The sequence below is a fragment of the Chlorocebus sabaeus genome, chromosome 1, assembly GCF_047675955.1.
Source record: "Chlorocebus sabaeus isolate Y175 chromosome 1, mChlSab1.0.hap1, whole genome shotgun sequence".
Classification (NCBI taxonomy): domain Eukaryota; kingdom Metazoa; phylum Chordata; class Mammalia; order Primates; family Cercopithecidae; genus Chlorocebus; species Chlorocebus sabaeus.
This window is the reverse complement of record NC_132904.1, coordinates 92,822,792-92,835,807: the sequence shown is the minus strand read 5'-3', so window position 1 is coordinate 92,835,807 and position 13,016 is coordinate 92,822,792. Positions and strand designations below refer to the sequence as shown.

Genomic DNA, 13,016 nt, shown 5'->3' with positions numbered 1-13,016 from the left:
ACCTACAATGATGATTCATGTGACCTCCTACCACAGAAATCTCACCAGATTCACAGAACCATAGACACTTTGGAAAAGAACTGAAAGGAAACCTAGTTCAATCCCTTACCTGATGCAATATGCCCACCATGAAGTCATCCATCTTAATCATCTTCAATAACAGGCAACTTGAAATTTCTCAAAAGTCTGTGCATATTTGATTCTCTCTAGCAGTTCCAATAAAAATAACCAAGTCATTTCCATGGTATATGAATGAAGTGGATTATGATGCCAACATTATATTGATTCATAACTTTCTGAGTATGTTTCTCAGTTTTAGATATTTATTCTAATCCAAATATGCATTTATTGGAGCAATTTCACGTTTGCTTGGTTTATATACTGTATTAGTCTCTTCTCTTGCTACTAATAAAGACATACTCAAGACTGAGTAATTTATAAAGGAAGAGTTTTAATTGACTCACAGTTCTACATAGTGAGGGAGGCCTCACAGTCATGGCAGAAGGCAAATGAGGAGCAAAGTCACATCTTACATGGCAGCAGACAAGAGATCATGTGCAGGGGACCTCCCCTTTACAAAACCATCAGATCTGGTGAGACTTATTAACTATCACAAGAACAGTATAGGAAAGACTCACCCCCATGATTCAATTACCTCCCACCGGGTTCCTCCCATGACACATGGGAATTTGGGGAACTGCAATTCAAGATGCAATTTGGGTGGGGACACAGCCAAACCATATCATATACCAATCTTCCTTGTAAGTAGGGTTTTTGATTTTTCAAATGTTTGTTGCTTGGAAGCCACATAGGTAGAAAACATAGTTACTTACTTTTTTGTTTTGAGACAAGGTCTCCCTCTCTCACCAGTCTAGAGTGGTGTGATCATAACTCACTATAACCTCAAACTCCTGGGCTCAAGCCATCCTCTCACTTCAGCCTCTGGAGTAGCTAGGACTACAGGAGTACACCACGACACCTGGCTAATTAAAAATTTTTTATTTTATTTTTTTGTCAAGACCAGGGTCTTGCTATGTTGCCCAGGCTGCTCTCGAACTCCTGGACTCAAGTGACTCTCCCTCCTCAGCCTTCCAAAGTGCTGGGACTATAGGTATGAGTCACTGCATCCAGCCTACTTTTTAAGATGTATGCTTAAAGATGCTATGGTAGAAAGGGAAATACAAAGTTAAATAAAGATATCCAAATACCATTATAGCATCAAACTTCATAATAAAATGAAATGATAGAGAGCAGAGATGGCATCCTACTAGTTCTGAATGTATGTACCTGTCAACAAAAGAAAGCCATCTCCATGTTTCCAGAGTCATGATGAAATCACATTTCAAATGGTTTCAACAGGTGCCATATGTCAAATGCCTCTTCCTATAAAAGAAACTGCTGAGTTGTTCTAAACAGTGCATGAAAATAGCAAGTGGGCTGAGTGAGCAACCATAGTGAGGTCCTGAGAAGTGTAAAAACCCCCAGATTCAGATTCAGCTTCCCCCAGAGAGTGGGGTTACCTCCCACCATGCTTGAGGGACAGCCCTTCCATAATTAGAATCTACTCACAGTCCCAGCCTGAAGTGTGACTAGCTGAAACTAGTGACTGGAGGAATTGAGCCCCTGTAGGGAGGCCAGAACAGGTAGCACTTTGCTTCTCTTGCTCCCTGCCAATGGTTACCCCAATATAGAACTTTTGTTCGTACCGCTGGGCAGCACCGGTCTGTTAATAATGAACCTAGAATGTGAAGTGAAAATCAGCACCATGTGCGGTAAGCAGTAGGTAATTACATTTCACTTGTTTAATTAAGTTTCACTTTCTGGTTGCCTTGAGGGAACTGTAGGAAAGGATTTTTTGTGTGTGTTTTTGTTTTTCCTGATGCTTTTTTCCCCTAGCTAGAAGCTGAATAATTCCACACAGTGTTGAAATGGATATGCTGTGTTTGTGTTGGCCGAATTAAGCATCTATAATCATATATTTCCTCTCTTTTGTCTATTTGTGTCACAGTCTTAATATGTGGGATAGAAATTTCGTTTAGTGGAGACATAATTTTTTGATTGTCTTAGGGCTTATTTAAACCAGCTCATCTCCATTAGAATGTGTTTCTGTACTTTACTCATCAGCTTGGCACTGACTCCACTATTGTTTTCCATTGTTTTCTTCAAATACTGTGTATTTTCCCTGAAAGTCCAAGTAGCTGACAATTTTGCTACCTCTGCAAGGGAATCTGCTTTATTTTCTTGAAGGTTTTACACATATATAAAACTATACATTGGGAACATACTCTTCCTCAGCGGGCTACATGGCCTTTCATTCACTCTCTTAAAAATATCTGTGGACCTATTATGTGAAATAATGTATGATTTGCTCAATGGGAGATTTACTTTTCAATAAGGTTATGCTTTATTAAGCCTCACATATTTATAAATTTATATACCTTGAATAATAATTCCATCACAGAAGGGGCTCACTATTAACCACATTTCCATGTGTGATATTCACTGAGGCATGTCCCTGGAAACATACCTAACCACATAAGAGTAAAAGCCTGTCATAGCACAGGAAGCCTAGAATAAGTACATCCTACCATTTAAGCACCTAGGTCTTAATATGTCAGTTCATATTTAGATTGTACCTTTGTGGTCAGGGCAGTATTTGAAATTGAGATATAGTTAATCAGTTAGAGATGTAGTCAATTTCACTTTGTCAGTGAAGCTCAGAATCTCACCAATATGTTGTTTTTCTTTTTTCTTTTTTTATTTTTATTTTTGAGACGGAGCCTCGCTCTGTCGCCCAGGCTGGAGTGCAGTGGCATGATCTTGGCTCACTGCAAGCTCTGCCTCCCGGGTTCACGCCATTCTCCTGCCTCAGCCTCCGGAGGAGCTGGGACTACAGGCGCCCGCCTCCACACCCAGCTAATTTTTATGTATTTTTAGTAGAGACAGGGTTTCACTGTGTTAGGCCAGGATGGTCTCAATCTCCTGACCTCGTGATCTGCCCACCTGGGCCTCCCAAAGTGCTGGGATTACAGGTGTGAGCCACCAAGCCAGGCCAATATGTTGTTTTTCAAAGATTGCCGTCCTCATACAGACCAGCTTAGTACTGACAGAGGAGGTGAAATGGGAAAAGTTCCCTTGTCCCCCTCGCAGGGTGTAGGATGGGGAAGTGACTGGCTTCTTCAGTGCCCTGCTGCTCAGACCTCTAGGGGAGCATACATACGGGCAGGCTGTGGGGCTCCAACCCCAGGGCAGTGTCTGGGGGTGAATGTTTACAGTTTCTGAAGCCCCAGTAGGTATGTGTCACAGTGTGCTCTTTTAGTGTAGCCCTCTGAAGGCAGCTTGTGTTAACTAGCTCAATTACACCCTCTACCTTGTGGCAAGGACAGAGGACTTTCTGTATCCTGGGGTGCTTGCTTTGGTGCAGCGGCAGAATCAGATCATACCTGGGCTTGGAGAATGAGTGCAAGATTTTATTGAGTGGAAGAAGCTCTCAGCAGATGGGGGAGCCATAGGGAGATGGTTTCCCCCGGAAGCTGGGCCGCTTGGCAGCCGTGCGCTCCTCCAACTGCCCAGCCAAACTCTGTTTCGTTTTGCCCCTCAGTGGCCTGCTGGTGCCTGCTGGTGTGTTGCCCTCAACATCTAGCCGCTTGTATGTTCCTCTGCCAATGTGATCCTCTCCACTTCCAACCACTTCTGTCTCTGCCTTGCTAGGGTCTCCCGTTTATATAGGCACAGGATGGGAGCGTGGGTGGTCTTGGGAAATGCAACGTTCGGGCAGGAAAACAAAAATGCCTGTCCTCACCTAGGTCCGTGGGGGTGGGGTCCTAGCCAGAGACCATGCCTTCCTCTACCCAGCACTTCCCTTCCCCTCTTCCATATTATTTAAAGGAACAATTCTTCCCTTCCCAGCACTTCAGTTTCAGAGGGACACAGTCTTCACCTGCTAAGCTGTCTTTCACCAGTGGTTGTGTTCCTTCTCTTTTGAACAGGACTTTGTGCAGACTTCTGTACTGTTCAGTTACATCATAAGCCATATTCTAGTTATTCACTTGAAAGGTTACACAACTTGCAGGAGTAATTCATGGGGAAAATAACTCTGTTGTTTTTCCGTCACATTTTCTGCCTCTGCCAACTCTCCCCTCATCTTCCCTACACTAAAGCCAACCACTTTTCTGTCCATTTTCACAGAGAGAAATGCTTTGCGTCGTACCTGCTTGTACTGGCAATTGCCTGGCCTCTTCTGTAGCTTGTTCTCTGTAGCTGTCTCTACCACATTCCTAATTAAAGTCAGCTGACACTATGTATTTGTGCACAAAGAGTAAATAGCATGTTTTAGTTATATAACAATTTGAAGTGGCTTGATTTCTTTAAGTTAATGTTACAGCCTCAGTATTGGTAATTCCTGACCGTCTGCCAACTTCTGAAAGCCAGAGGGTCTTGCTCTTCAAACTCTTCTCCTCGTAGGATGTAGTGGGCTTATAGCAGAAGAAAAGCATATCTAGGGTGTTAAATGTGTTTTTGCAAAACTAAGTAAGTTTCCTATGCAGAAATAAGATATGCTGTGTGGTAACTAGTTTTTAGAGTATTTGAAGCAATGATTTGTACTCCTTTCAACATTTTCATTACAGGAACATTTTAAGAAGTGGTTTGGGGTCATGACTCCTACTTCAGTATAGTGGTTAGTACAATTCGTAATGCTTAATTTGTGGACCCTCCTTTATTAGCTTAGAAGATATAACTTGAAACCAGTATGGTAGAGTGGTTGAGGAGAGATGCCAAGATGGTTAAAATAAAGCTTAAGGAAAATGGAAATGCCTTGCCCAGCGTGACTAAGAGGGTCAAGAATAGAACCTGACTCCTAATAGGACACATTTTTGAGTGGGTGGCACAAAACAGGACATGTTAACAATCAGAACTCAAGTCCAGCCCTAAAACATATTTGTAAACACTGTTGCATATTGTGTTCAAATGAGTTATTTTTGCCTCAATCTGTTCCAGTGCACATTCCTGCCAGAGGTAGGAATTGGTTTGGAGATAATTTTTTCTCCAGCAGCATGCAAAAGTCAGGATTTCCAGATACTAAACTGAATGGGGGTCTGGGCCTTATAAAAAATGAACACATGGATGTGTTCCATACTTTGTAACTTACTTGGCAGCAGCTGACATCTTAGTTTGTGAGGGGGCTTTACAAAAGTTACGGACCTGTAACCTCTGCATTGGGCTAGACTTCCCCAGCTAGGTTACTTGGGGATGAATAGTTGCTGAGATAATTGTGGGCAAACGTAGAACAATAGCCCAAACAAGAGACACTCTGGCACTCTAGGCCATACTTAGCTTTTAGGATCTAAAGAGGTGATCTGGCTCTTATTTGAATTATAACTATAACCAACATTTATTTCAGAGTGATTTCTATATATTTCCTTAATTTTCCCTCACAGAATCCCCCTAAGGAGGTCTTTTAATATACAAATGCTAAAGATCTTTTATAAAGGCACAGACAGGCCCAGGAAGATCGTGACATGCACAAGGCTACACAAATAATAAATAAGGATTGGGAAACATACATTCAGGTCTCCTGACTCCAAATTGGGTGCTCTTTTAATGATATCAACCACTTTGACCATTCAAAGGGGTCATTGTGGTCCCACCAGTGCCCCCTCCATACCTGTTGAGCCCAAGTACAGACTCAAAAGGAATTTCCCTTGTGGCTAGAGGATGTATTATATAAAAGATCAGGATCCCATTTCACCTTTCCTTTCTTTCAGAACTATCTTAGCTTGCCCTTTGGATAAATGTATGTCATCAGTGGGAGATCATCTGCCGCTTAAATCCTTATCTTTCACAATGGACACCAGACTTCCTTTTAAGGTGCTATGTATGACTCATCAGTAGTTTAAAATTTTGTAAGATACATGAACATTTTCTGATTGAGAAACACTTTAGAAATGCTGAACATATTATTGTGAAATAACAATGACTAATATTGTTGTTAAATTGTTGGAATTGTAATAGCTTTAACCTTTTTTGATTCAGTCTGTTTATTCCAAGTTATCTTGCCTTTGAAATGGCTTTGAAACATTAGCAAACAACGTTGGTCTCTCTTACAGATCTCAGTTCTGCTTTTAACAGCAACAGGCAGTGTATTCAAAACATACCTGAATTGGACATGACATTTTGGAGAATATTTTGACTAGTTTGTAATAAAAGAAAAGTTGAATAAATCACAATTGATTAAAGAGGTGATAGTATACCAAATGCTATGGTGAGCAAATTACTCTTGAGAAATGCATTGTTTATATAGATATTACAATGCCGTGCTGTTCTCAACCTAATCAACTGTATAAACTGGAGTAGGGCCGGGTGCGGTGGCTCACGCCTGTAATCCCAGCACTTTGGGAGGCTGAGATGGGCGGATCACGAGGTCAGGAGATCGAGACCATCCTGGCTAATTCGGTGAAACCCCGTCTCTACTAAAAATACAAAAAACTAGCCGAGCGTGGTGGCTGGCGCCTGTAGTCCCAGCTACTCGGGAGGCTGAGGCAGGAGAATGGCGGGAACCCGGGAGGCGGAGCTTGCAGTGAGCGGAGGAGATTGCGCCACTTGCACTCCAGCCTGGGCAAGAGCGAGACTCCATCTCAAAAAAAAAAACAAAAAAAAAAAACAAAAATAAACTGGAGTAGAAATTCCTGAACTTTTTTTTAACTCCTGGGGAAGCAGTTTACTATTAGCAATTAGTATAATGATTACTATCAAATCTAGCCAAAGAGAGATCGATAAAAACATGGGTGCAAAGTAAACATGACTCCTTTGGTTTTATTAATGGATGATAGGATTAAAAATAAGCCAGAACGTGCAGAAAGGTGAGATTATAGTAAACCAGGCAAATATGGCACTTGCCATATTTATCTATAAGCTTGCCATTCTTTGGGAAGTAAATGAAACAGAGCATTAAAACAAGGATTTAAAAAATGGATTAAATTATCCCAGCACTTTGGGAGGCCGAGGGGGCAGATCACAAGGTCAGGAGATCGAGACCATCCTGGTTAACATGGTGAAACCCCATCTCTAGTAAAAATAAAAAAAAAAAAATTAGCTGGGCGTGGTGGCGGGCGCCTGTAGTCCCAGCTACTCGGGAGGCTGAGACATAAGAATGGCGTGAACCTGGGAGGTGGAGGTTGCAGTGAGCCGAGATTGCACCACTGCACTCCAGCCTGGGCGAAAGAGCGAGACTCTGTCTCAAAAAAAAGAAAATTAAATTTTAAAAATAAGAATAAATGGTGACTGGAAGGAAAAACAAGAGGAAACAAAATGAGCAGTAATCAAAATCCTGGGAGAATTATTTTCACTTTGATTTTGTGAATTTTATTTATGCAATAAATAATGCTAATTGAGGGTCAAATTAATCTATGAGAACATTATAAATGACCTTAAATCAGCACATTTGGAGAAGTAAAAAACTGAATCTGTGCCTGAACTCTGTCTTCATTTATCATAAAAACTGTACACAATTTTTAATCTTCCAATGTCTCAGTGATACCTATTTCCAGATTAGTGGTCCTCAAACTTTAGTACATGTCAGAATGTCCCAGAATGCTTGTGAAAAATACGGATTTCTGGGTTCCATCCTCAAATACTCAAATTCAGTAGATGTTGGTTGGGACCCAAAAAGATGCAGGGACTTCAGGCCATCTTTTAAAAACATTAATATAGAGAATAATGAGCCAGGAGGGAAATAACTCTTTGAGTCAGAGAATGCCATTGATTTTAGGAATTCTGACCCAATCAAATACAAATTTTAGAATTTAAATATTCATTCATGGTGATATATTAGAAATCTAACATAATACATACTGGTGAAAAAATAATTATAAAATTGTCTGTAGTTAGGTAACTCGGTTGTTTATAATCAAACAGTTTAGACAATAACATTGAAATAGTTACCAAATTGAACGCTTCATTATTTTATAGATGAATAATATGGAACTCAGGTATTTGAAGTAATTTGCACAATATCATGCTACTAGCTAGGGACCAGGCAAGATATTTTGCTCTTTCCATTTATTATGTTGTGTTCCTTTCAAAAGTCTCTAAAGTCTCCAATATTAGCAGAGGGACTTGGGGTAAGCCAAGAACCCCATTAGATGATACCTTCGGATCATATAGGAAAATAAAGTTATAGGCTCGTATAAACATAAATATCATTAACAAAAGCAATTCTATGGTTATAGCTATAGAATACGTCTTGTCTTTCATCTCAATAAATCTCATGAACCACTGGATGGAGTGTCTTAGTTTGTTTTTTTTTGTTTATAACAAAACACCCAAAACTGGGTAATTTATAAAGAAAAGGAATTTATTTCTTACAGTTATGAAGGCTGAGAGGTCCAAGGCTGAGGGGCTGCATCTGTTGATAGCCTTCTTGGTGGTGGGGATTCTGTGGCACAGGGCATCACGTGGCAGAGGGGGCTGAGCGTGCTAATGTGCTCGCTCAGGTCTCTCTTCCTTTTATAAAGCCTCCAGTTCCCCTCCCATCATAACCCATTAATCCATGAATGGATTAATCCATTTATGAGGACAGAGCCTTCATGATCCAATCACCTCTTAAAGTCGCCACCTGTCAATACTGCCAGAATGGAGATTAAGTTCCAACAGGAGTTTTGGAGTCATTCAAACCATAGCGTAGAGTAATGATGGTAAGTTGTTTCAGGCATAAAATTTGAAATAAATTATGAGGCTCCATGATATGCTATATTGGTTTTACCCTTAGAAGAATATTTAGTTTCACTCAGGTTTTTCAAAGCTATGTTCTCCTCAAAATAAAAACAAACAAACAAACAAGAAAAAACAACTTATTTTTTCTTTGTTTTTTGAGACGGCGTCTCACTCTGTTGTCTGTTGCCCAGGCTGGAGTGCAGTGGTGCGATCTCGGCTCACTACAAGCTCCGCCTCCCAGGTTCACACCATTCTCCTGCCTCAGCCTCCCGAATAGCTGGGACTGCAGGCGCCCAACACCACGCCCTGGTAATTTTTTGTTTTTTTAGTAGAGACAGGGTTTCACCTTGTTAGCCAAGATGGTCTTGATCTACTGACCTCGTGATCTGCCCGCCTCGGCCTCCCAAAGTGCTGGGATTACAGGCATGAACCACCGCACCCAGCCAAAAAAAACCTTTTTAAGAGTACATAGCTACTCATTTGATCTGCCTCCTCTGCTGAATCAATTATGAATTTTTTTTTTTTTTTTGCCTGTAAATAACAGAAAACTAACTGTGTAAGAAATAAAGTGATTACGAATAGGGATTCCCTCCCCACACACACACTACAATATTTCTTGATATAGATCATTATGGGTATTAGTTTTGTGACTCAATAATATCATGGCTCAGGGTCAATTTGTCTGTGATTCTCTTGGCTTTTCTCTCATAGTCTTAAACTCCAGGTATCACATTGGTAGGCTAGAGGAAGGAGTGAGGGCAGCCCAGGTGTTCCTTTTATCAGAAAAGCTGAAAGTGTCCCAAAAAGCACACCCCTCTCCTATCAGATGTCCATCTTATTGGCCGGAACTATGCTGCACCTCCATTCCAAGAACAAGAGACGCTGAAGAAAAAAATGTATTGTTTTAGCTTCTAAAAAGGAGACGGCCAAGGGATAAGACAGTTGAGAAGGGTGTGACATGATAGAGTGTCTGCTGCTCTCTTGGTTTTAGAAGGAACTCCTGTTATTACAGTGTCACCTGAGTACTGACTGGGTCTCATGGGGCCACTCCAGATTCAGACATTCTTCTTTCTTCTTCTGCTGTACCACCATCCTTCTAGATTCTGCCACTTTGCTTCCTCCCACCCCATCCCCCAGCACCACACAGAGTGACTCCACTCCCACACACTCAGGCATTTGCACAGTCCAACCTTCATTTTTAAGAAGTCCTTGAACTGACTAGCCCTTAGGAAGGTGGCACAGGTGTTCCTAGGATTATAAAATATTTTATTGAATAAGTTTTCTCTGTGGATGTCCAAGAACCTTTCCTTCCAGCCTGTTTGAAAGAACAATGATTGAATCAGAACAGGACATACTGATGTTTAAAAAAAAAAAAAAATCACAGGTAGGTATCTTGAAAGCATATCCCAAGGCTTTTCTGAAGGTAACCTTTATACTGAACCATAAAAAGATTAAAGACACCTTCCGCTAGAGTCAGGCCCTGTCATTCACATTGAGATTGTTCAGAAAAAAGAAGAACTGACACCTTTACTGAAAGGAGTCAAGGTCTTGCAAGCCGGAAACTGGTTTGATGACAATTCCCTGACTTGCTAGGTAAGCTGGTCCACATCGAGACGAGTCTCTCCTTGACTTCTGACTGACTTTGTGTTTGTTGAAGGAATCCTATGAGTCATGTTTAGCCTTTCCAGCCTGATTGAGTTTGAAGGAGCCTCTGGATTATTGCATACAATGGATTTTGCAAACAGTTTTCTTCAGCATACCCACAGGAGAAAAGCAAGTCGGTTCATAAATGGAAATTCTAGACAAACAACTAAGCTAAAGACACCTCTCTGTATAAATGCTTCCAGATGGAGAGAAGTTTTTCACTTCACTTTCCACAGTTTTCACTTCTAAGGGTTATTGAGATGGAAGCATTGGAGCGAAGCACATTAGAATCACTTGTCCCACCTTTCCTTCTGAGGAAGGCTGACTTACAGTTGCAAGGGGAAAATACTGGCTAAAAAATAATTCTTGGTCTGTTCCCCGTAGTCTATCAACACATGCTTTTCAGAAGAAGAAAAAGAAAAAGAAAACACATCTGGAGAGAACAGGACTGAGTTGGTAGAACATCTTGAAGGGGGCTGGCCTTCACTTAGAAAATTGAAAAGAAAGGCAGATAAGCCATTAGGAAGAGTCTGTGGTTGTTAAGCAGAGTAACCTAAAGGAGGAACGTCAAGATACAAGTTTAAAGCAATACTCTGTAATTATTTTTATTATAGTATAAAGTTGTTAAGTTTGTCTTCACCCTTTGAAAGAGTTCTGAACAGAATTAGAGTTTTCTTACAAAATCTCGGGGCCTACAAAAAATGCCATTTGGCCTCCACAGTAAGTTGCTCCCACCCAGAAAGTCCTCTCCCTTCTACAGCTTCCTGCATAAAAGGCTGGGATACCAACATCTGCCTGAAGCAAAAACACATGTATTTTAACCAAATAAATAAAAAAGGAACAAAAGTCTGAGTACATCATGCTGCTCATAGTCTTACTGGCTGACTCCCATTGGCTCACTCACTGTTGTTATAATTTCGTTTATGCCTTAGGCAGATGGGCGCCTCTACTCATGGGTGATTTAGAATCTGCTGATAGTGGCTGGAATGAAGCATGGAGGATCTTGCAACTTCTAAGCCCACTGGCTTAGACCACTGTATTCTTGAGCTTAGATGTTTACTCCATATATGATTCCCATCAATGGTGATACCTGGGCCATTGTCCAGTGGGTGAATGTGATTTTCTTCTTTGGAGAAGGCCATTGCAAATCACAGCTAATAGGGGCCCTAATGAGGACGTTCACCTCCCAGCTCCTCTGTGCCAGGGCAGTGGATAACAACAGGATGTGGGTTTTAAACACGTGTAAGCTTCTTCAAGCTGCCTCTTTCAGTTTCATTCTTTTTTTAAGGCCCTAGAAAATATAATCCACATACTTGAAACAAACATTTTTTTCTTGTTGCTAATGTTTTTGGTCGTAGTTTTCTCCCATGTCAGGATTGGATTCCACTCTGATTAGTACCAAGAAATATTAATTGGTACAATATGTAAATGAAAACATGGGACATTTACAAGGTAGGCAGAAGATAATATATGCTTATAAGTTTCACTTTCGGTAAATATGAAAATGTATTCTATTCATCCCCCATGGGTGTTGTTAAAGCTACTCTGCTCTACTTTGGACTTTGCAAATGATTTTGATGAATAGGACCAAAAGGTGTCAAAAGCCACAAACCTATCATTGTAAAAACTAAAGGCATTTAGTTTCAAATTAATTTATTTAAAAAGAAGTTTTAATATTTGAACAGGCCATAAAATTAGGATCAAGTAAGCAAATCTGTAGGCACTTTTATCAGACACAGGAGCAATGAGAGACTGCAGGAAATAGAAAGGAATCAGACTTTATTCTTTATATTTGTTATTCCAGTCCTCACCGTCCTCTTTGCTCCTCTTCCCAATTCATTCTTTTCCTTTCTGTTACTAGTTGTCCTTCTTGTCTCTCCTCTTCTTCCCATCACCCCCAGGATACACATTAAAGAGAGAATACCAGAAATCGGCAACACTGGTGAGCCAAGAAATATTATAGAGGTTTTTGGTTTTTTTTTTTCATTTCAAGTTTTAAGTTGTCCTTGTGCATGAAATATGCGCATGATAAAAAGGGGGTTGCCATCAAGGTATCTTGTCTTGAAAAGCCAAGGGTTCTTTTTTAGTTTTCCTCTATAATGAAGACTTTCTTAGACTGTGGACTCTACAGTTATGCTCACTGAACAAATACCTTGAAAGGGAAGTAATTCCAAGTCACGTATCAAAGATTCAATTTGACGTGTATTTACTAAATGCCTAACATGCCTATGCATTTTGTTTATTCATTTATAGTAACAAGATATAGTGAGTTCATATACTGTGCCAGCACTGTGCTCAGTATTAAAAAATTGGAGTCAGAAGATTCCCACTTTCAAGAACTTACAGTCCAATGGAGGAGAAAGAAGTATGAAAGGATCGGTTGCAGGGTGACAAGAGAGTGTTCCAATAGTGCAGCTCCAGAGCTGTGATTTTAAAAAGATGATGCAAACCAGTTATCTCTTGCTTCATGGAGTGGATGGGCTACAGGAAATTTGGCAATAAAACAAAGTTTATATAAGTTGCAACATTTTTCTACAACTCTGCTATAAAATTGGAAATGCTTTCCCACAGAAAAACCTCTCAAAATGCTGAATGCAAAAGTTGGGATCACAGAAACATTGTGCCTATATTTGGTCTGCTGAAAACTGTATTTTTACAAG

The 13,016-nt window shown here is 40.4% G+C and overlaps 1 protein-coding gene across 4 annotated transcripts in view; it reads left to right on the top strand.

Annotated features, from left to right (window-relative positions):
- The window catches only part of MAML2 (mastermind like transcriptional coactivator 2), a 368,014-nt gene that overhangs the window by 74,540 nt on the left and 280,458 nt on the right, over positions 1–13,016 (top strand). Inside the window, exon 1 of one of the 4 annotated variants that reach the window (XM_073020503.1) lies at positions 1–13,016. This exon is cut by the window's left edge and continues 29,621 nt beyond it. The exons of the other annotated variants lie outside the window; for them this stretch is intronic. The gene's annotated coding sequence lies outside the window, so the exon portion shown is untranslated. 4 annotated transcript variants of the gene reach the window in all.